Raw genomic sequence first — 24,143 nt, 5'->3', positions numbered from 1 at the left:
GGCTGGCTGGCCCAGTTGGTCTACAATTGTAATATATAGTTCACCAATCCAAACATCACTTTCTTGTACTTCTTTAGAACAGTGGCTCTTGCCTCAAATTTAGAATTTAGAGATTCATTGTTAACTACTTTTAAAAGTTCATAACCACAGTCATCTTCCTATCATGTTAATTATACTTGAATATTTTCAAGCTAAATACTATTAACTAATTTCAAGCTAAAACTTTCTGAAAAACTAAACAAAAATTTCCATCTAAATAACTTTTTTCCCTTTTCTATATCAATCTGTCAGAAATGATGAATATAGTTATTGTAGAGAGACTATCAAAATAAGTGTTAAGAAATAAACACTAAAGTTGTGGAATGCCAAATCATGTGGCTGCTAATCAGAAGCAAATTTAATACAAAGCTACCCTGTAATCCTATCAGAAGGCAACTGTCCTTGCAGCCTGATTAAAAAATGATATCATTCAAGAACCTTTTGACATTGTCCAGAAAGAAAGGCATCTAGAATACAGGGCTTGGGGGCAAAAATGCTAACACACTGCCATATGAGTAAATCCATAGAAAGGCACAAAATCAAATAAGATATTTAAAAATATGATTTATGAGTACATCATCACTTCCTTCTGTCATGTAAAACTGGATCAAAACCTTTTGAAATGAGTAGGTTAAAATTGATTCCTATTTGTACCTGAGATCATGAGAAATTCAATAGGCATATAGAATAGGAATAGATAGCCAACAAAATAAGCTATATTTTTAATACAACCAATTATAAAGAAATATAAATACTGCTGAAACAACTGAAATGATCAGGGTGTAATCAAGACATTACCTGTTGCTCAGCCATACAGTAACTGAGATACAGTAGCATGTTACGTTTTGTATAGATTGAGTCACTTACACTGAGTTGAACTGAATGCTTTATTTAATATTATGACCGATGGGCATGAATTGTTCCTAATGAATTCCTTTTACTGTGTGTTATTTGATGACCTAGAAAGTATCGGACAGATATCAGAATTACAGGAAGGTAAGAATAGCAACCAATTTTGATATCACCTATACATTGCTAAATTTCTCTTACTCAAGCCAAATCATTAGAGCGTAATGAACTGAAATCAAACGTGTAAGGGTTCCTTCAGGAAAGTCATTAGCCCACAGCATACAGACCATGCATGTGTATGAGCACACACACACACGCACACACATATGCACACACACACACGCATGTCTGAAAAATCTCTTGACTATCTACATTCAGTCTTTCCAGTTAATTCTGAATTCTTAAGTTTGTTTACTTAAAAGGAGGAATACACATGCACAGTGGAAGAAAAACAGCCTCAAAGTTTTACCAGCTTAATTTCTAACTGATTTTGGTGTATTTTAAATTTCCTCAACATGATTAAACAGACATTTAGAGTGGAACTACACCCACATATTTTGTTTTGCTTTGATTCCTAAACAATGACTCTTCTCATTCTAACTTTTACAAGACTTTGGGATGCTCTTTTAAATTTCATTAAACAAATCACCATGATTAATGAACACACCAAATTTGCACTGTAAGACTTTAGTTATCAAACCTTTAATTACTCAATTACTTCAGTAACATGATAGGTAACTATTTTTATTGGAGGAAAGATTTTTGCATTTTTGTTAACTAAAAAATAAGCTTCCAAAGATGTCCCTCAAACACACAGACAGTCATAAACCTGGTCTGAATATTGAATAAAAAATAGATTCCATTTAAATAAAGCATCACATAATTATTAAAGTCAGTTCACAACAATGTATAGAACATTTTACATTCAAATTCATCCACAGCCCCTCTAAATAATTTACTTCAGTACATTTTACATAGACTCACAGATAATCCTTGAAAACCAAAATGAAATTGTTTCTCCTATTTGAAAGAGTTTGAGAGAAATTTTTTCAATGATGAAAAAGAAACATGTTATCTATTCAACACTGTATCCAAAGCAGTAATTTCTTCCATAATTAATGGCCTACGTGCCAGAATACCTTATATCTGAGTTTACCAAATAATGACATAAATATGTATATAAAAAATTTTATTTCTTTATATTTATAAATTATCAATTTTACTATGAAAACACTTAATCCAAGAATTAACATTAAAAACATGATGTGATTAGTCTTTGTGAGTAGTGAAAATTACCAATTAAGTATGTTAACAACATGAAAAATTTTTAACAATCTCCTTAAGTTATGAAAAAAGCTGCATAGTCTCTGCATTCTGTACATAAATATAATTTGGCAAATGAAAGCTAATCCAAAATGTTAAACACAGTAGTTTCTATTTTAGTAATAGAGTATAACTGAATTTTAGTATTATGGATAACAGTAATAGCAATATTGAATTTAAGCACAAAAGATCTTATTAAGGATCTACACACTATGTCTAAAAGTACCCTACCCATTCCAGCTCCCTTTTGTATGACAGAAGGTCTATATACAGTCTAATATATCTATGTTTTTATTTCATATATACATCTATATGTATATCATGATAGTGGTTTACAGAATAAAACATCAGTCTCATAATTCTGTCATATTAGTCACTACAGAACTAGACTAATATGATTCATGCTTGGAAGTGCATTATTTACAAAATGCACAAATAGGAAACAGTTTTAAATGGGCATACACATAAAACAGATTCTAGAAACACTTCATGAAGAAAGAAACATAACAAGATTCAAGATGGTGGTGTGAGAGGTGAGACAGAGAATTCCTAGCAAAACCACATATAGTGTGAAAAGATAGTTATTACAACTAGCCCTAAAACAGCAACAGGAAAGAAGGCTGCACAAGACTGCATACAACTGGAGAACAGAGAAGACCTCACGAAACAGGGTAATGTATGAAAGCCTTGATCCGGCAGGACCCAAGACCTTCCCCTACCCCAGCTCATTGGTGGGAGGAAGAGAAACGGAGTGCGGAGAGGGTGGAGACCTAGAACTACTCAACACCCAGCCCTGGAGGTCTGCTTTGGAACACAAATCTACATTGTGTGGTGCTCTGCAGGTTGGTGGGTTTGGGGAGCTGGGACAGGCACAGTGCTTGAGAGACTGAGATTCTGTCCATTTCTGGAGGAAGGGGATCCACATCTGGCTGCTCTGAGACAAAGGAAAGGCAGGTGGTCTGAGAGGTTTCCTAGCAGGGAAAGAACTGCTGAAGGGGCAGGGTTTGCAAGAAGCTTGCTACTCGGGAGAAGGGATAGGTGGACAAGGCTGTCTGGGCAAACTCTGCCCAGCAGGTTGGGAACTTTGAGGAGCTTCAGGGTCTCCATCACTCTGTCTGCCTACTCAACTCTGAGACCCCCTTTGTGACATACAGCTTGTTGCACCTTCCTCCTGGCCTGCCGGCACCTACTCACAAACCGGCAGTCACTGTGCTGGCATCCGGCCAGCCACACAAAGGCCCCACCTACAACAGCTAGAGAAGCCAAGCACAGAGGCTTATACCTGTGTGCTCAACTCACTGGCTCTGATACTGGATACACGCACTACAGCCGGAATCAGGAAACAGCTCTTTCCTCCCCCCAGGAACCAATGATGCTCCCCTATGACCACCAACCTCACACTAGGGAATGAGCAGCTCCAGAGACTAGAGCTTCTGGGCACTAGAGGGCACCACACAGAATTATGAAACATCAAAGGAACATGGTTCAGACCAAAATCTCACAAACCCCAGAAGAAGGGCCAAATGAAACCAAACTCAACAATCTTCCTGAAAGAGAGTTCAAAATAAAAATTATAAACATGCTCATAGAGAAATGTTTCCATGAGCAGAAATATATTCAAGAACTCAGGAACAAATTTAAGATGCAGATTCAATCAGTGAGAACTTCGGAATCTGAAATGAAACATACAATGGAAGGATTTAAAAGAAGATTAGATATAGTAGAAGAGATGGTAAATAGAATAGAAATTAGAGAAGAGGAATACAAACAAGCTGAGGCACAGAGAGAAAAAAGGATCTCTAAGAATGAAAGAATATTGAGAGAACTGTGTGACCAACCAAACGGAACAATATCCACATTATAGGGGTACCAGAAGAAGATGAGAGAGAAAAAGGGATAAAAAGTGTTATTGAGGAGGTAATTTCTGAAAACTTCCCCAATCTGGGAAAGGACACAGTCTCTCAAGCCATGGAGGTGGACCGATCTCCCAACGCAAGGGACCCAAGGAAGACAACATCAAGACATATAATAATTAAAATGACAAAAATCAAGGATAAAGACAGACCTTTAAAAGCAGGTAGAGAGAGAAAAAAGATCACATACAAAGGAAAACTCATCAGGCTATCATCAGATTTCTCAACAGAAACCTTATAGGCCAGAAGGGAGTGGCATGATATATTTAATGCAATGAAGCAGAAAGGCCTCGACCAAGAATACTCTACCCGGCAAGGTTATTATTTAAATTTGAAGGAGGTATTAAACAATTTTCAGATAAGCAAAAGCTGAGAGAATTTATCTCCCACAAACCACTTCTACACTGCATTTTGGAGGGACTGCTATAGACAGAAGTATTCCTAAGGCTAAACAGATTTCACCAGGGGAAATAAAACCACAGCAAAGTAGAACAATTAATTACTAAGAAGATGTAAAATCAAATCAACTACCCTGAAAGTCAATAAAGGGACAGACAAATAGTACAGAATATGATACCTAAGATAAAAAGAATGGGGTAGGAAAAAGAACCTTTAGGTTGAGTTTGTAATAGCATATGAAGTGAGTTAAATTAGACTGTTAGATAGTAAGAGAATTACCCTTGAATCTTTGGTAACCTTGAATCTAAAGCCTGCAATGGCAATAAGTACATATCTATCGATAATCATCCTAAATATAAATGGTCTGAATGCACCAATCAGAAGATATAGAGTCATTGAATGGAAAAAAAAACAAGACCCATCTATATGATACCTACAAGAGACATACTTCAAACCCAAAGAAATGCACAGACTGAAAGTAAAGGGATGGAAAAATAAATTTAATGCAACTAATAGGGAGAAAAAAGCAGGAGTTACAGTACTTGTATCAGACAGATTAGACTTCAAAACAAAGAAAGTAACAAGAGACAAAGAAGGACAGAACATAATGATAAAGCGGTCACTCCAAAAAAAGGATATAACTATTATAAATGTCTATGCACCCAACACAGGATCACCTACATATGTGAAACAAATACTAACAGAATTACAGGGGGAAATAGAATTAAATGCATTCACTTTAGTAGACATCAACACACCACTCACTCCAAAGGACAGATAAACCAAACAGAAAATAAGTAGAGACAGAGGCACTGAACAAACTATTAGAACAGATGGACCTAATGGACATCTACAGAACAATTCACCCAAAAGCAACAGAATACACATTCTTCTCAAGTGCACACGAAACATTTTCAAGAATAGATTATATATGAGGCCACAAAAAGAGCCCCAGTAAATTCAAAAAGATTGAAATTGTACCAACCAGCTTCTCAGATCACAAAGGTATGAAACTAGAAATAAATTACACAAAGAAAATGAAAAAGCCCATAAACACATGCAGGCTTAATAGCATGCTCCTGAATAATCTATGGATCAATGACCAAATAAAAACAGAGATCAACAATATATGGAGACAAATGACAACAATAATTCAACACTGCAAAATCTGTGGGATCCAGAGAAGGCTGTGCTAGGAGGGAAGTATACTGCAATACAGACCTACCTCAGGAAAGAAGAACAATTCCAAATGGACAGTCTAAACTCACAATTAATGAAAATCAAAAAGAAGAACAAATGAGGCCCAAAGTCAGTAAAAGGAGGGACATAATAAAAATTAGAGCAGAAATAAATAAAATTGAGAAGAATAAAATAATAGAAAGAATAAATGAAAGCAGGAGCTGGTTCTTCAAGAAAATAAACAAAATAGATAAACCTCTAGACAGACTTATGAAGAAAAAAAGAGAGTCTATACACATAAACAGAATCAGAAATGAGAAAGGAAAAATCACTATGGACACCACAGAAATACAAAGAATTAAGAGAGAATACTATGAAAAATCACATGCTAACACACTGGATAACCTAGAAGAAATGGACAACTTTCTAGAAAAATACAACCTTCCAAGGCAGACCCAGGAAGAAAAAGAAAATTTGAATAGATCCATTACCAGCAAGGAAACTGAACTGCTAATCCAAAAACTACCTAAGAACAAAACTTCTGTACCAGATGGTTTCACGGCTAAATTCTATCAAACATTTGGAGAAGACTTAATACCCATCCTCCTTAAAGTTTTCCAAAAAGTAGAAGAGGAGGAAATACTCAGAAACTCATTCTACAAGGCTAACATCACTCTAATACCCAAACCACGCAAAGACACCACAAAAAAAGAAAACTACAGACCAATATTGCTGAAGAATAAATGCAAAAATACACAACAAAGTATTAGCAAAGTGAATTCAAAAACACATCAAAAAGATCTCCATCATGATCAAGTGGGATTCATCCCAGAGATGCAAGGATGGGAAAACATTTGAAAATCCATCAACATCATCCACCACATCAACAAAAACAAGAACGAAACTCACGTGATTATCCCCATAGATGCTGAAAATGCATTTGACAAAATTTAACATTCAATCATGATAAAAACTCTCAAAAAAGTGGGTATACAGGGCAAGTACCTCAACATAATAAAGTCCATATATAACAAACCCACAGCCACCACTACTCTTAACAGTGAGAAGCTGAAAGCTTTTCCTTTAAGATCAGGAACAAGACAAGGATGCCCACTCTCCCCACTTTTATCAACATAGATATGGAGGTCCTAGCCATGGCAATCAGACAACACAAAGAAATAAAAGGCATCCAGATTGTAAGGAAGAAGTCAAACTGTCACTATTTGCAGATTACATGATATTGTATATAAAAAACCCTAAAGAATTCACTCCAAAAATACTAGATCTAATATCTGAATTTTTCAATGTTGCAGGATATAAAATTAATACACAGAAATCTTTTGCATTCCTATACACTAACAATGAACTGGCAGCAAGGGAAATCAGGAAAACAATTCCATTCACAATTGCATCAAAAAGAATAAAATACCTAGGAATAAACCTAACCAAGGAAGTGAAAGACTTATACTCTGAAAACTAAAAGACACTCATGAGAGAAATTAAAGAAAATACCAATAAATGGAAACACATCCAGTGCTCATGGATACAAAGAATTAATATTGTCAAAATGGCCATCCTGCCTAAAGCAATCTATACATTCAGTGTAATCCCTATGAAAATACCAACAGCATTCTTCAATGAACTAGAGCAAATAGTTCTAAAATTCATATGGAAAGACAAAAGACCCCAAATAGCCAAGCAATCCTGAGAAGGAAGGATAAAGTGGGGGGAATTACTCTCTCTGACTTCAAGCTCTACTACAAAGCTACAGTAATCAAGACAATTTGGTACTGGCACAAGAACAGATCCTGAGACCAATGAAAGAGAATAGAGAGCCCAGATATAAACCCAAGCATGTATGGTCAATTAATATATGATAAAGGAGCCACGGATATACAATGGGGAAATGACAGCCTCTTCAACAGCTGGTGTTGGCAGAACTGGACAGCTACATGTAAGAGAATGAAACTGGATTATTGTCTAACCCCATACACAAAAGTAAACTCAAAATGGTTCAAAGACCTGAATGTAAGTAATGATACCATAAAACTCTTAGAAAAAAAACATAGGAAAAAATCTCTTGGACACAAACATGAGGAACTCCTTTATGAACATATCTCCCCAGGAAAAGGATACAAAAGCAAAAAAGAGCAAGTGGGACTACATCAAACTAAAAAGCTTCTGTACAGCAAAGGACACCATCAGTAGAACAAAAAGATCTTACAGTATGAGAGAATATATTCATAAATGGCCTATCCACTAAGGGGTTGACATCTAAATTATATAAAGAGCTCATGCACCTCAACAAACAAAAGGCAAATAAGCCAATTAAAAAATGGGCAGAGGAGCTGAACAGACACTTCTCCAAAGAAGAAATTCAGATGGCCAACAGGCACATGAAAAGATGCTCCACATCGCTAATCATCAGAGAAATGTTAATTGAAACCACAATGAGATATCACCTCACACCAGTTAGGTTGGCCAACATCCAAAAGACAAACAACAGCAAATGTTGGCAAGGATGTGGAGAAAGGGGAACCCTCCTACACTGCCGATGGGAATGTAAAATAGTTCAACCATTATCGAAAGTAGTCCTCAAAAAACTCAAAATAGAAATATCATTTGACCCAGGAATTCCACTCCTAGGAATTTACCCTAAGAATGCAGGAGCCCAGTTTGAAAAAGGACATATGTACCCCTATGTTTATTGCAGCACTATTTACAATAGCCAAGAAATGTAAACAACCTAAGCGTCCATCAGTAGATGAATGGATAAAGAAGATATGGTACATATACACAATGGAATATTATTCTGCCATAAGAAGAAAACAAATCCTACCACTTGCAACAACATGGATGGAGCTAGAGGGTATTATGCTCAGTGAAATAAGCCAGGTGGAGAAAGACAAGTACTAAATGATTTTATTCATCTGTGGAGTATAAGAACAAAGAAAAACTGAAGGAACAAAACAGCAGCAGACTCACAGGACCCAAGAATGGATTAACAGTTACCAAAGGGAAAGGGATTGGGGAGGATGGGTGGGAAGGGATGGATAAGGGGGAAAAAGGGGCATTACGATTAGCACACATAATGTGGGGTGGGGGGCATGGGGAAGGCAGTATAACACAGAGAAGAGAGGTAGTGATTCTATAGCATCTTACTATGCTGATGGACAGTGACTGTAATGGGGTATGTGGGGGGGACTTGATAATAGGGGGAGTCTAGTAACCATAATGTTATTCATGTAATTGTACACTAATGATAGCAAAATTAAAAAAAGAAAGAGAGAGAGAGAAAGGAAGGAAGGAAGGAAGGAAGGAAGGAAGGAAGGAAGGAAGGAAGGAAGGAAGGAAGGAAGGAAGGAAGGAAGGAAGGAAGGAAGGAAGGAAGGAAGAAAGAAAGAAAGAAAGAAAGAAAGAAAGAAAGAAAGAAAGAAAGAAAGAAAGAAAGAAAGAAAGAAAGAAAGAGAAAATGCATTTTCTATGCAATTGGTTAGATAATATCTCTTCATAGAGTTAAAGCCAACCTAGTCTGCTACTGGGCAATCCAAATTATGACACTAGATACACTACATCAGGTTTTGCTGTCAACGGCCTCATTTCATTTCACATATTATATTGCTTGTCCTTTTGCCCTCTTTGGGTTCCCATTCAGTAGTCAGAAGAGATGAAACCATTCTTCATATACACAAACTTGCTTCTATTTTTCTGACTCATTCTTTAGGCTGAAATCCCAAGCCACAGCCTACTCAGCACATTATTAGCAGTCCCTGTTGGGCTTTTTTCTTGCTCACAGCCCTGCCATCCCTTAATGTGACTTTGATGGACGTCTGTGGGAATCAAATCCGGTAATTGTTTTCATTCACACTAAAGCTGACTACAAAGCACTTCAAACGGAAATATTTACCATTCTGTCAAAGATAATTTTTTACATTAAAATAGGGACTGAAAATGCAAAATGAGGTGGAAAAAATCTTACTGTAAATATCTTTATTGCCCAAAGTTATATTTTCTGAAAACCACCCCTTCAACCTTTGATTGAACCCATGTGATTCAACAAAAGCACACCAAGATATATTTACATAAGCATCATTTTTAATCCTCCAAGTTCCAATTAACTGGCAGTTCTAAACAAGGGCAATGATAAACTTTCTGTGCTTCCATCTTTTTAGGTTTCTTTTTAATACACTGAAGCCCAAATTTTCCTTATCAAATATGCAGTCTTTGAGTAAAATGGTTGATGGTGTTTGCTAGAGAATCACCGAATTCCATTCTCTCCTTCACGAGGAAGGGTGAAGAAGTGATGTGTGGCATTTCTAGACTTGGAATGCTCCCCCTTTTCTAACTTTCCTATTCCTTCTAGAATATTGAGGTGCCCATGCTCCAGTTGTGACTATGCCATTAGGTGACTGTGAAAAGACAAGGCTGAAAGAATCTCAGTCCCTAAATGATCACAAGTAGCTAGGATGAGCTAACATCCTGGACCATTCCCTTCAATAATACTACATGAACAATAAGAATTTATATGTTCTTAAAGTACTGTATTTCAGGGCAATTTAGCCTTGACCCTAATATAAGATGGGGTGGGACAGGGCAGGAAGGACAAAATATGAATTTATGCATTTCAGATTAACTATGCCCTTTGTTTTTATGTATTTGTTAAAAGATCACCATGCTTCTTAAATAGACACATGTATCTGAGGAACAGACATGAAGCATATTCAGAAAAAAATGTCTGGATTATTTGTATTGAGTTCTATTTGATCTTGAACTGACAGCATAACTGTGATGACTTTTTAGCACCAACAGTTTTCAACCCAGTTCCCAAGAAGTGAGCCAAGGCCTAGAAAAGGAATATATTTAATATAAATTCTCAGTAAGAGTACATGTAATAGTATATACTATTGCTTTTGTAAGTTTTAGAGGTTAAAAGATGGAAATAACAGAGCCACATGGGAAAAAAAAAACAACATTCAAACAATTTCAGCAATACAACAGGAAAAAAAAGGCACAATAGGAGAATGTAGAAAGAGGCATTATCCCTACTAGTGAGCTCAACAAAGGTTTCCACGGAGGAGTTGTTCTGAAATGAAGTCTGCGTGATGGTTTGCTAGGTAGGCAAAGATATGCTTGCATCTTATGGAGCGGGTGGCGAGGGCATGGAGAGGAAGGATGAAGGAGGGACATCACAGGTCCACAAGGAGAAAGAGGGAAAAAAGAGAAAAAGAGGGATAAGACATGAAGGAAATAAAGAAGCAAATACAGATCTCAGTGTACAGACTCAGTCACAACCTACTACCTTCCCGTCATTTGGTACCAAACCTGTAACTTCATAATATTGTTCAACAAAGTAACACTTGTTGCCACTAAAAATGGATTGTAGCTGTGTCGGAATATTTTTTGCATATATTCTGTATCCATCTAAATTCTGATTATAGATGAATGGAATGTCTTGTAAAATACAAGCAATCCAAATTCAATAAAACATTAAAGCAACAGCCACCATGACCTGGTAAGGAATATCCCAGTAATACAAAGAGGATTTAACATTCGAAATATACTAATCAAATATAACACAAACAGGTCAAAGAAAAAGTGACAAATTCAGTAGGACCTTAGAAGACATTATAAAACTTAATATACATTCTTGATTTTAAATACAGTTCCTAGGAAAAGAGAAACTAAAAAAAAAAATTAATAATATTAGACGCATAGCATACTAAAAGAGAGAATAAAATGTGCATTCCCAATAAAATCAGGAACTAAACAAAAATACTTTTTCATTGTTTTGTTTAATAACCTTCTAGAAATTTTAGCCAATGTCATCAGACATGAAATAGAAATAAGAGGTATCAGAATGAGAAGATAATGTTGCTTATATTTTCAGGTAATTTTTATGCCAGGAAATACAAGAAAAACAAATGAAAAAATATACATATATGTTTAAATCACAAGAAAATAGGACAAATTAAAATTACAAACAATTTATCCTATAAATATGCAAAATCAGTTAAAGAAAAAAATCAAGCAAGCTCCAGTACAAACAGCAATAAAATCGTAAGTCATCTAAAATTTTCAAGCAAAAAACAATGGGGAAACATAGATGAGTAAAACATGATTTTATGAAAGAGTAAACATTTTTTACAAGGATAGAGAAATAACCCATACTTTGGGTTGGAATGCAAGTATGAGCAGACAGACTTCTAGAAATAGCAATAATTTCCAGTAAAGTTTAATTAAATTCCAGGGAGAAAAATAATTAGGGATTTTAGCAATATTTACGTGGTAGGCTAAATTAACAAAGACTAGCTAAACATAACAGAAAAAATAACTGGAGGATTTATATATCCATACACTGAAACCATTAAAACAATATAACAATTAACAGAACAGCAGAAGAACTAGAGATTTGCCCTACAACTTCCTGTGGGCATATGTAAACTTGGTATGTACTAACAACAACATAATAAAAACAATCTCACAAAACAAATTTCATGAAGGGTTAGATTATTCAACAAATGATGCTGGGGAATTTACTAATAAACAAAATCCTATTTTAGAGTCTCCAAAATTAGGTCAAATAAATGCTACATGTATTAAATTTTTAAATAGAGCTATAGAAGACAAGTAAATGCTTTTGACACTTTAAAAGTCTCATAACCCATAAAAACATGGAATACAATCACAAAGGCAACGGCAAATAGCTTTAAGTATATATACCTTAAAACGTCTACCTAACAAGAATGTTTTGGATAAAACTTAAAGCAAAGTTCAAGTAGAATAAAAATTTAAAGCAAGTATGAAAAAGATGTACTTAACTTGCAAATCAACAATTTAAATATTAATATCCCAATGAAAACTCCATGAAGAATGGATAAAAAGATGGATATGCAGTTCACAGAAGAAACACATATGTTATATGACAAAATGTTCAACCTCATCAATAATCAAGTAAGGCAAATTGAAACAAGCAAATTACATTTGAAAAAATACAGAAAATTGGCAAAAATTAACAAAACATATATTTTTGCATATAGGAAGTTATTTGATGACATGTAAAAAGGACCTTTATGTGTTCATATATTTTAACAAACTAATTCTATCATAGGAATTTATGCTAAGGAAAAATCAGAAATGCTATTAAATATGTTTTTGTAAAACTCTATTCATTTCAGTATCATTTATTATTGTAGAACAATCTGAGAATCTAAGAATTATGGAAATGACCCAAATGCCCCACACATAAGTGAATGGGTAAAATATATTATGATATGAAAAATATAATGCAGTTATCATATTTTCCAGTGAACCTGTAATTATATGGAAAAGGAGGATACAAAATACTATAAACATTATGATCTCAAATTCTTTTCTTTTTTCTTAATTCCTCCATGAGAGCGGTATATGGCTCCTAGAAATATTGCAATACCAGGTTGATCTGTGGAGTGGACAGACCAAGCTCCAATTCCATCTCCTAGTTTCAAAAATCCATTTAATTTATTGTCCTCGGATAGAAAATTTATCAGATATTAAACTGCTAAGAACAGATACTGCACTTGATCTTAGCCAAAAGACCAAGAAACAATGTGATCTCGAATTCTTATATATATTCTTTTATATATATATATATATATTCTTATATATTCTTATATATATGTGTGTATATATGTGCACACTCACACACACACACATGTATGTATTAAGAGGAAATATCAAAGAATTACTAAATAATGGTATTAGTTGTCTTCTGGCAGTGGGATTACAAGTTGTTATTTTCTTCTTCACTTTATATATTTTGCAATTTTCTGTAGTAGGCATATTTTTATAATCAGAAAAGCCAATATTTCTATATACCGAAATTTTATAAACCTTTTTCAGTGTAATGTTGTTGTATCTCATTATAATGAGAATCAATAATTCTGAAAAAAATACATTTCTAGAGCAATAAGCATTTTTAAATTGCATTAATATTTTGTTTCTAAGAAATTATTTCACTTAGTGCTAAAATAAGTGCATTAGGAACTATGCATATTCATATGCCTGATGAAATACATTCAGAAATTATGGCATACAATCTCCATTGTCCCTTAATTTTGCCTTTGCCTTTTCCCAGCCAGGACTATCACCAGGTGGGCATACTTCTGAAATTAGGGTCCAGCATTCAAAGGCAAGAGATTATTTATATAAATCAGAATATCCGGAAATCCTGAATCTATTGAGAAACAGATACAGTATAATACAATCACATGACAAACTTGGATTTATGAACGTAGCCCAAGTGATAGCCACAACACAAAAGGGAAAGAATGCAGGATGCACAGTTAGATGTTCTCCATGGCAGAAAAGCAAGTATCCAGCAAGCAGTACTGATGGCCACACAACAAGTCCGTGTTAAAATCTGGGACAAAATAGTCTTTCTGACAATGAAATTGGCATCAATAAGATAATGCATTCCTTTGGAGAATTTTCTTGAAAGGAGCAGATGGCATGATATGAGGAAAATTTTTCTTGCTCCTCCTGTATGTCAAAAAATTATTTTAACCAAACAAAATTTATAAACAGGAAAAAGGCAGAAATCATGAAATACAAAGAGGATCTGGATGAATAGCATGCATTTACGTACAGATAACCTCTGTACATAATGAAAAGTAAAGCAATGTTGCTTGGTAAGTACAGACATGAAGGTCACAGACTGGCCCTACCATCCACTCACTCTCCTGTCACACACCTAGGAGACATTATTGACTTCACCCTTTCCTTAGCCCCTTAACTATTCCCCATCAACTGTACTCCAAATAATTTTCAGAATATACTTCTCTTCAACTCCAGTAACATCTCTCAGTTAAGACTGGAGAGATGCCCTCCTGACATGGGCACTATGGTTTAGGAAGAGAGAGAGGCCCTGGGCAAGTCAAGGGAAGCTAGAGGCCAGATCCTCTGGCCAGCTGTGAAAAGAGGTTAAGCAAAAGCAAAACAGCTAGATTCTAGGAAAATTAACTGAAGGCAAAACAGAACATGATTTCTAACTGGTTCATTTCTGTTAGATTCAGGATGGGGAACAAAGGTGACCTACAGTTACTCTAGAGTTCCTTATGCACTCATTAGCAGGCTAAAAATCACGCTCATTGGTACCAGGACAGTCCCAAGGCGGGCCATATCAGGACAAGAGGGCATAACTCCTAAGCCTCCCCATTCCAAGAAAACACCACCTACCCTGATGAATATTCCTTTGAATACCTGCCCAAAAGCAAGCTAAACCCTTTATAAGAATTCAAGAGACACCCCAGTGCTGCTCCCCTCTCAAGCATGTGCACACTTCCTCCTTGAACATGTACTTTCACTTTAATAAACAACCCTTTGCTTGCACCTATTCAACCTGCTAGCGAATTCTTTCTCTATCAGAGTCAAGAATGCTCTCCTGGGTTGAGGTCTTACCTAGTGCACACGGACACTGCCCCAGATTGGATTTACTTCTACACATTTCCCTCTCTCTAGTCTTGCCACCAATTTTCATAAAATTTTCACAGGAATCTTCCAAAACATAGAGTGGATCATGTCACTGCCCTGCCTAAAACTCCAGTGGCTTCCCATGACTCTTAAGGCAGGAAAACACAAAATCCATGTCCATGGCTTTCATGATCAGGCCCTAAGTAACTTTGAACCTCATCTCTTCTGTTTACTCTGACACCTCCTTCTTTCAGATCTTCTAACACACCAACCTTAGTCCTTTGCACCTGAATTCCTTCATCCGGAGGTAAATTCTCCCCCAGATGTCCCATGCTTGACTCATTCTTATCATCCATGCCTTAGTTTAATATTTAATATTACCTTTTCAGTTAGGTCTCTGTAGGGCACCCAATTATTTATCTGATACTCTATTATCACTTCACCCCATTTTATTCTCTTCACAATTGTTCTCTTTAGCTGATATTTTTATTTTAGTCAGTATTTATTCATTTTCTCTCCCAATAGAATATCTGCACCCTAAGAGTAGAGATCTTATCAATTAGTTCAAAGTATTAACTCCAGCACCAAAAGTAGTACCTAGCACAAGCTAAGTCCTCAAGAAATACCTGAGGGAATTAAGAAGATGCTCCTGAAGACACCTATGACAGAGGAATATAAGGCTGTCCAGCAATAACCTAAGTGGTATAATATGGATTCACTTCTTGGGGAGGTAAAATATTACAGAGTCCTATTATTAATTGTGCTCACCTTTTAGACAATTCTAATGATGTGGTCAGCACTTATAAATATCTTTAAGTTTGTTTTATTACTCCATAATTGAATACAGAAGAGAAGTGATTTAAGGGCAGTGAGTGTCTGACTGAGACAAGTAATCTCACTTTCAGCATGCCTAATGAAGATCATCTTTGTGTCAGATGTACTGGGGTCATAAGACCCATGCTTCTTATCAGCTATTTCTTATAAAATAACGTGGCAGCAGCAGTCAGTGGCCTGCCCACTTCACCACTTTGTGTCTTTTCACAGCAGAGTCGCTCGGGCAGCTGGATCCCACTCTGCCTCAGCCCACTGAGAGCCTGGCAATTTATGTCCTCCTGGAGCTGTCCTTAAGCACTGCCTAAAAGGTGCTGGGGTGTAAACAATTCCTCCCTGGCTACTGTTGAGAATGACCAAAGGTGGGCAGCATTTTCTCTAAAGTTACCTCATGGGACCACCCTCAATACCACACCTTTGGCCCCTTTCCAGGACACTTCCTCTCTTTTCTAACAGTTTTTCCTAGGATCACTTCCTAATAAGTTGTTTTCTCGTGAATCCTCATTTCAGGGTCTGCTTCTGACAAACTCAACCTAAGTCAGATAATATAAGTGAAAAAAAAAAGATTACACATGGCTGGAACTGTGGGTGATCCTTCTAAAACTGTCCAGCACTGTGTGTGCATGCAGGGAATAATATTGTGAGTAGCTTAAAAAAAAGTTGGATTGGGAATGGACATGTCAATAGCAGAAGATTGTTAGAAACACAAAAAGTCAAGGATTCACTCTACTTTCAAGAGAAGGAAACATAAATTATAGATCATGCATTACGGTATGTTTTATAAGAGACTATGAGAAAGAAATTCATTGATTCATATTCAAAGAAAGACCATGCCTTATTAATAAAAATACTGGCAAACAAAAAGGCATTTATATGTTTTTAATTAAGTGGAATATTTATTTAATTTTTAAAAAATAAGAATGACACCAGACATTTGAACAGCAATAGTAGAAGCTAGAAGACACAAAAGAAATATTTTCAAAATCCTTAGGGGAAATTATTTCTGTACTATAATTTATACTCGGGCTACTATTAATTGTGAGTAGAACAAACACTCAGACATGAAAACATCTTATTTTCCATGCAAACTTTTTCCAGGAAGCTCTTGGATGTGTGTTCTTTACAAGAGGATCAAGTAAGCAGGAAGAATATACATGGCACTCCACTGGCAGGATACAGTTGAAGAAAGGAGGCAAAGAGGGTCTCTGGGAGGTGCAGGTGACAGAGGACGGCTCTGAGGCTGACTTAGCAACCAGTGTAGACTATGGCCAGGACAGACGTTGCAGCAAAGCCTCTCTAAGAGGATGTACCTAGGAGGATACCCGAAGTTTCAGAATGTGTTGCAATGAAATTTATGTTTCTGAAGAAGTATTTGGGGATAAAAATGGTTAAAAAAAATAAAATAAAATAACAACAAAGATAATTATTAACTAAAAGGAACAAAATGCATAAAAGAAACATTCATTGTACAACTGTAAACAGCACTTTAGAGTCACAATAACATAATCACTGAATATTTATCTAACCAACACTGTATTTGGAAAGTTGGGAGAATCAAAAGTGTACATAATGATGGCATACAGGAGTCAAATACTGGTTAATTATAGTGGGAAATTAATAATGTCTAAAACCGAAAAATCTTGACACGACAACATTAACATGTTCCTGAAACATATGGAAGCCAATATCAAAAGAAATAGCTAGAAGAGTTGAAAATAATTGCTTCTAAGGATTTGGAAATGGGACTAAAGAGGTGAGAAAAGAGACTTGAGTTTAGGTACATATGTAGTTGGCAAAATGAAACATTAAGAAAGAGAAAAAAGAGCTTTGGGTAACTTCTCTCTCATCTAACATTTGAGCATTAAATATTTATTTACATCCACTGGAAAAAGTAGAATATTTTCTAATATAGCTGATTAATTCAAACAAGGAATCCTCCAGGGCACTAATCAATGGGTAAAGGCTTTGGATAAGGTGATCTGAAAGAGAAACTCAACATCTCCAAATAACAATATAGTAATACCTAATATTTATCCAGCATTTATTATGTATCTACAATGCATATATTATTTAATTCTCACAGCATCCTCTCGAGGTCAGTACTACAATTGTCTCCATATTACAGGGAAGGAAGCAAAGGTTTAGAGAATGTCAATATTTGGTTAAAGTCTCACACTCAGAAAGTGTCAGCAACAAGGTTTTTGTTCTCTCTAATGGGAATGTTTGTTCTCCAGAAATGTAAATGGCTCACTGTACTACCTCCCTCAGGTCTTTGTACAAATCTTACCATCTTAGAGAAGTTCCCTGATCACCCTATTTGAAAATGGAAACCAATTCTCTCCCCACCTCCCTATCCCACACACACACACACACACATTCCCTAACTCCTGGGTGCTTATATATATTCTCCACAGCATTTCTCCATCTGAAATACAATGTTCATTTTTTTACATTGTTTATGTCTGTCTCATCAATTAAATGTAAGCTTCATAAGAACAAGGATTTTTGTCTCTTTTTTTTATCTGTCATATCCTCACTGTTCAGATGAGCATCTGGCACATAATAGAGTCAAAAGAAATAATTATTGAGTTCACTGAAAATTCATGAATCTAGAATCTGAGCTCTTTATCACCACTATATTATACTGCCAGCTCTAGTTAGTCATTGTAAAATGTTGTAGAGATTATCAGGTCTGTCAAAACACTTTCTTTCAATTTGTCATAAAAAGACAACATGGATGAAAACACTTGTAAGGAAGACGAGGCCCTACTAATATTCCATAAACATAGCACCTCTCCTTCTTATGTAAAATATGGCATATAACACTGTCTTAAAAGTTTGTAGATTTACTTTTGTTTTCACCAGGGCTATCTTTTAAAATATTATTTTACATGATGTTCTACATTATTAAAAATAATTAGTAAAATTATTTTAAAATATTTTCCTGATAACCAACCATAAGTAAATGCCCTCTGGTGACAAATGGAAGCCATGGGTAGAAAATAAACCATTTGTGGGGGGAGGTTCGGGTTAGTAAACTAAATAGAAAAATATATGTTACCCCAAAGGCCTCCCAACAGAAAGCACTTGAAATTGCAGCCATTCAAGAAATGGATATGAATTAAATTAAGTGACTTAAGATGTGGCCCTATAGATGCTGACCCATGTGCATTGTTCATCTGCCCCTTAATAACAGGGGGATCATTATGTTCTTCCTGTTACTTCGGTGTACAAATTGTGGCTCAGAACTGACAGAAGATTCGAAGCAATAATTTAACTTTCAAATCAATTTGCAATTGCATAAATTTAGCATTCTAGAAGGAGATAATAAAGATTGAAGAAGGGAACCCACTGATTCTGTTTTTTGTACTAAAAGATAAAGAAATCTATAATCTTTTCCAGATTTTACAGCTACAAATAGCTGATGGGCAATGCAATAACGCCCGTAGGTTACTTCTTCATCCTGAACATACTGAGAACTCTCTGATGAGAGATCAGTTAAGGGTTAGGAATGGGCAAGTTTAGAGCTATTTAATGGGTACAGTCACTGGGTTTAAGGACATATAAAGGCACTAAAGCAAATTTCACTTCCTAAGGTGTTTGGTTTCCCTTTTGCTGAAAGCATGTATCTCTGTTTTTCAACTTGTCTTTAAAGTGATTTAGATTTAGCATTAAATGAGTTAATTCTTCAAGATCTTCTAGCTTTTTGGAAATTTAGGATTTAAAGACCAATCAATTACAGATTTTATTTGGGACAGGAAAATACGCCCTGATAAATTGTCATACTTATTTAGTAGGTAATTTTCTTTCTTTTCTTTTGTCCTTTCTTTTTTTTTCTTTGATTTTCTTTTTAACTATTCACTACCTTCAAATGCAAACAAGGACTGACCAGATGTTTTCTATAATTACCTATCATTATTATTATTTCCTAATTAGAGTTCTGAGCACAAAGTATAGAGGGACATGTGGTGAAATAACTATTTCTACATAAAATGTGGAAGATCTTAAATAAAAAAACCAATGGGGTAATTTGATTTGTAATCAACTTTTCTCTATTTACTTATACTAATGTAATACAGAGTGAAGACACAGATATATAAATGCTTTTGAAATTAATTTCTAAACCATTCTACATGTCTGTACACATTAATCAAATCAGTGCTATTACTAGCAAATTCTATACACATGTTTTACTGGAAACCTCAACTTGGGACTATATCTTATTTGTAGTCAGAAAAAAAATGAATTTATATTCATTTTTAGCATTCAGAAAAAAATCACAATCAGTTTAATTTTTAAAAAATCAATTAATAAATGCTAAAACACTACTAATGGCAAACAAGAAATAGATGTTCCTGCTAAACTTAATTTATATGTAATACATATATATATGTATATTCTTTCATTAATTTATTCCATCAGACAGTCATTTTTTCCTTCAAATCTTTACAGAGAATCTACTCAGTACAGCAGCCTGAGCAATGCTGGATAATAAGAGGTGCATGTGATATAACCCAGTCCCCAAAAAGCTCACAACCTCAATCAAGAAGACTGCAGTGCAGTAAGCCAACAATTAGAACCCAGTATAACAATGAATAATATAAGGATGCTCAAATACCACAAAAGCTCTCATTTGAACTACACTGTGGAACAGGGGAAAGAAGCTGGGATGGAGTGTGCTTAGGAAAAGCTTCAGAGAAGAGGAAATGCTTGAGTTAAATCTTGAATAATAATGTTAAGGTGAATAATAATAATAAGGTGAGAATGTACATCTCGAATGGGGAATGGGTTATGCAAAGGCACACATTTTGGAATAGTATAAAACAAACTGGTAACCACAAATTAAATAATATGTTTTGAGTTGTACTTGTACACCAGACATACTAATAAGAATTCATTTAACAACAATATTTTAAAGTATATTTTTATTCTCATATTTATAAGAAAACAAAGAATTAGAAAGGCTACATGTGCAATTCATATAAGAACTCAGGTTATCTGATTTCACTGTTTTTGTTCTTATCTGATCAGCCAATACACTGGACTCCCTTAAGATTAATAAAGGCAAACTGACTTAAAAAAAAAAGAAAAACGAATATAGACAAAGCCAGATAATGATATAATACTCTGCTGAGGAGCATGGACTGTCCCTAAGAATATAAATAGCCGTTAACAGATTTTAAGATGGGGAATTACATATGTTAAAGAAAAGTTACTATAATATGCCAAGTGAGAGTAAATAAGATGTGAGGGTAACAGTGGAGATGAAAGATGAGAGATATGCAATATCAAGAGATCTTCAGGAGATAAGGTCAAGAACACTTCATAGCTGATCAGGTGTGGATGCTGAGAGAAACAGCTAAGATGTCTCCCTCTGTCCTGGCTTGGGCAATAGGTAGATGACACTCTGGAGCTCAGATAAAAGGCTAGAGAGGAATGAGAGCAACATTTACGGGATACAAGTATCAAGGAAGGTATGTTATAGAAAAAATAACCATGGAAAAGCATGCAATTTTATGAATAGAGAAAGTGAGGTGGTGAAAGTAGAACCCAAACTAATGCCAAATTTATGGGTTCATGAGGAATTAATAAAAAAACAACAAAAAAACAAAAACAAAAACAAAGCTGAAAGGAAGCAGTCAGAAAGGCTGGAGCAAACAAGAGAAAGACAAGAATGCTGTAATAACAAGGGCAACTTGTAACATGAGGAGGCCAATCAAATGCTGCTCGGACAGTAACAGAGCCCAAGAAAAATGCATGCACCACACCACATTTACTAACCAAGACCCTACTTTGTTTCCTTAGAAACTTTCTTTGGCATGTCTGGGAAGGAGATAATAGTAGGTTGAAGAAGGAAAGGGACTTGAAGAATTAGAACAATGAGTTTAAATTATTCTTTTAAGAAATGTGGCTGCTGAGGGTAGAGGAGAGACAAAGTAATAGTTCTAAGAACAGAGGTTGACGGGAGAGAGAAAAACATTACTATGAAGAAGAAACTGAGGATTCTGGTGAGAGCAGAAACCCAAGGAGCAAAGGCATTCAGTGGAATGCACAAGGGAAATTTACCACTAGCTACATCTGCCATGGAGAAATCAGCTTTACCCAAGTAATAAACCTTATTGTTGGTTCATTCTAGGGAGATAAGACTCCAAAACCACCTACAGAATTCTTCTTAGGTACCCTTAGGAGTAGTATGTTTTCTACCATTTTGCAATTAGGTAATTTGCCTAATAAAACATAAAAGGAAGTAAAAACATATTGGTGTATTGTACAATTAAAAAGGTTGGAAATCTTGCCTTGCATAATTTTATTATTCAAGTAATTTGTACACCTTAAATGTTCCCTCACCATAACTTATTCATGCATTTTTTGTTTTTTTCAATATTTAACAAAACTATTCTTCTGTTCGATTGTCCAACTGTTGTTCACATTGACACTATGGCAATAGTTTGACATAGAATCACAGAACAACATTCTCTCTTAGAGATAACCTGATACATATATTTAGCCATTTGAATTTCTTAGGTTTATTTATAAGGATATAGCTACTATTATTATTATTTTAAAAAACAAACTGTGGAATTATTACATTAAAATTAAGACTCAGAATTTTTTCATTTCTACATGTGGAATAAAATATGTAACAAAAATAAATGAAATATAATGTACCTATCTATAACTCTTATTTTGAACCAACCAGAAAAATTAAACCGCTGGTCCAGTTAAAAGAAGAGGAAAAGAAGATACAGCTTAACAGATATATTTATTACTGTTTATTACTGGAAAAAATGCCATTCTGGAGCTGTCTTTCCATCAGGACTTTTTGAGAATGAACTTGAAACTAAAGACATCTACCTTAATATAATATCAGATACAGCTTTTTATTAACATTAAACTGCATTCTGCAAAATTTTGCAATATTTATTGTTTTGAAATAAATTTAAGCATAGATTAAATTACCAAAATTTCCAAAAGACTGACTTAATAAATGATACAACAGACATTTTATATATTAATTTGTCAAGAGCCATGTATTGCTCATGTGGAAAGAAGCTGTGTTAGACCATTTGACAATTTAAAAATTCTTAAGAAATTTTTTATTTTTTTTACTAAAAGCATCCTAAGAATATTTGGGGTTTTCTAGGACAGTTCATTTAACTTAATTAAAAGGGACAGAGAAAAACATAAAAGTATTACTGAAGCACAGAGGACCATAAACCTGCAATAAAGCCTCAACAAAAGTAAAGGTAAGTAACCAGAATATTCTTGTATAAAAGTTTAATTATTAAAGGTTAATATAATGTTTTTACTAATTGTTCTATACAGCTAGTTAATTTTTAGGAGGTTAACTAAGAGCTAGCACATTTTTTTTAGTTTCAGGGGCAAATACAGAACATTTGAATAACGAATATGTTTGATTTATCTGACCTTTATTATTATTATATTTTTAAGACTTTTAACTTATCCATGCACATTCCCAACACAGGGCCCTTGCATTTACTGTTTCCTTTGCCCAAAATGTTCTTCCTTCAGATATCTACATGGTTCCCTTCTTCATTTCATTTAGGAATTGCCCAAATGTCACCTTAACAGAAACACCTGCCTTGACCTCTCTAAATGAAATTGCACCTCCCCTCCTCTAAGTTTTCTTTCATCATCTTGCCGAGTTACATATTTACTTATGGCTTCTTTGCTCCTGCAATGGTCTCAATGTTGTATCCCTCCAAATGTAATCTACTGAAACCTAATGCCCAATGTGACTGTATAAGGAGGTGGGGCTTTGGGGCATGAGGGTAGAGCCCTCATGAATGAGAGGAGACTGCCTTTATGAAAGAGACTCCAGAGAGCTCTCTTGCCCTTCCAACATGTGAGGACACAGCAAAAAGATAGCACTAGGAAGTGGGTTTGCTCTTGGACTTCCTAGCATCCAGAACTGTGAGAAATAAATTTCTATTGTTTGTAAGTCACCCAATCTCTGGTGATTTGTTGTAACAGCCTGAACAGACCAAGACAGCTCCATGACAGCAGGGACTGGGTTTTGTTTACTTTACCTCTCCAGCTCCTACACCTATCCTTGGAATGTAGATGATGGTAATTATCTGTGAAAGAATGTAAGAATCCAGAGATAAAAATGATTTATTTGACTCTGAAACAGAGGAGTCA

At 35.1% G+C, this 24,143-nt stretch overlaps 1 protein-coding gene and 1 non-coding gene across 4 annotated transcripts in view; both read right to left on the bottom strand.

Moving 5' to 3' along the window:
* The window catches only part of NKAIN2 (sodium/potassium transporting ATPase interacting 2), a 1,075,019-nt gene that overhangs the window by 958,828 nt on the left and 92,048 nt on the right, over window positions 1–24,143 (bottom strand). The gene's annotated exons all lie outside the window — the stretch shown is intronic.
* On the bottom strand, window positions 13,098–13,288 carry LOC118967831 (U2 spliceosomal RNA). The gene has a single exon (XR_005055091.1). It is a non-coding gene; the product is annotated as a U2 spliceosomal RNA (small nuclear RNA).

This window comes from Manis javanica, chromosome 13 (assembly GCF_040802235.1).
Source record: "Manis javanica isolate MJ-LG chromosome 13, MJ_LKY, whole genome shotgun sequence".
NCBI lineage: Eukaryota > Metazoa > Chordata > Mammalia > Pholidota > Manidae > Manis > Manis javanica.
This window is presented reverse-complemented; position numbering and strand designations above follow the sequence as displayed.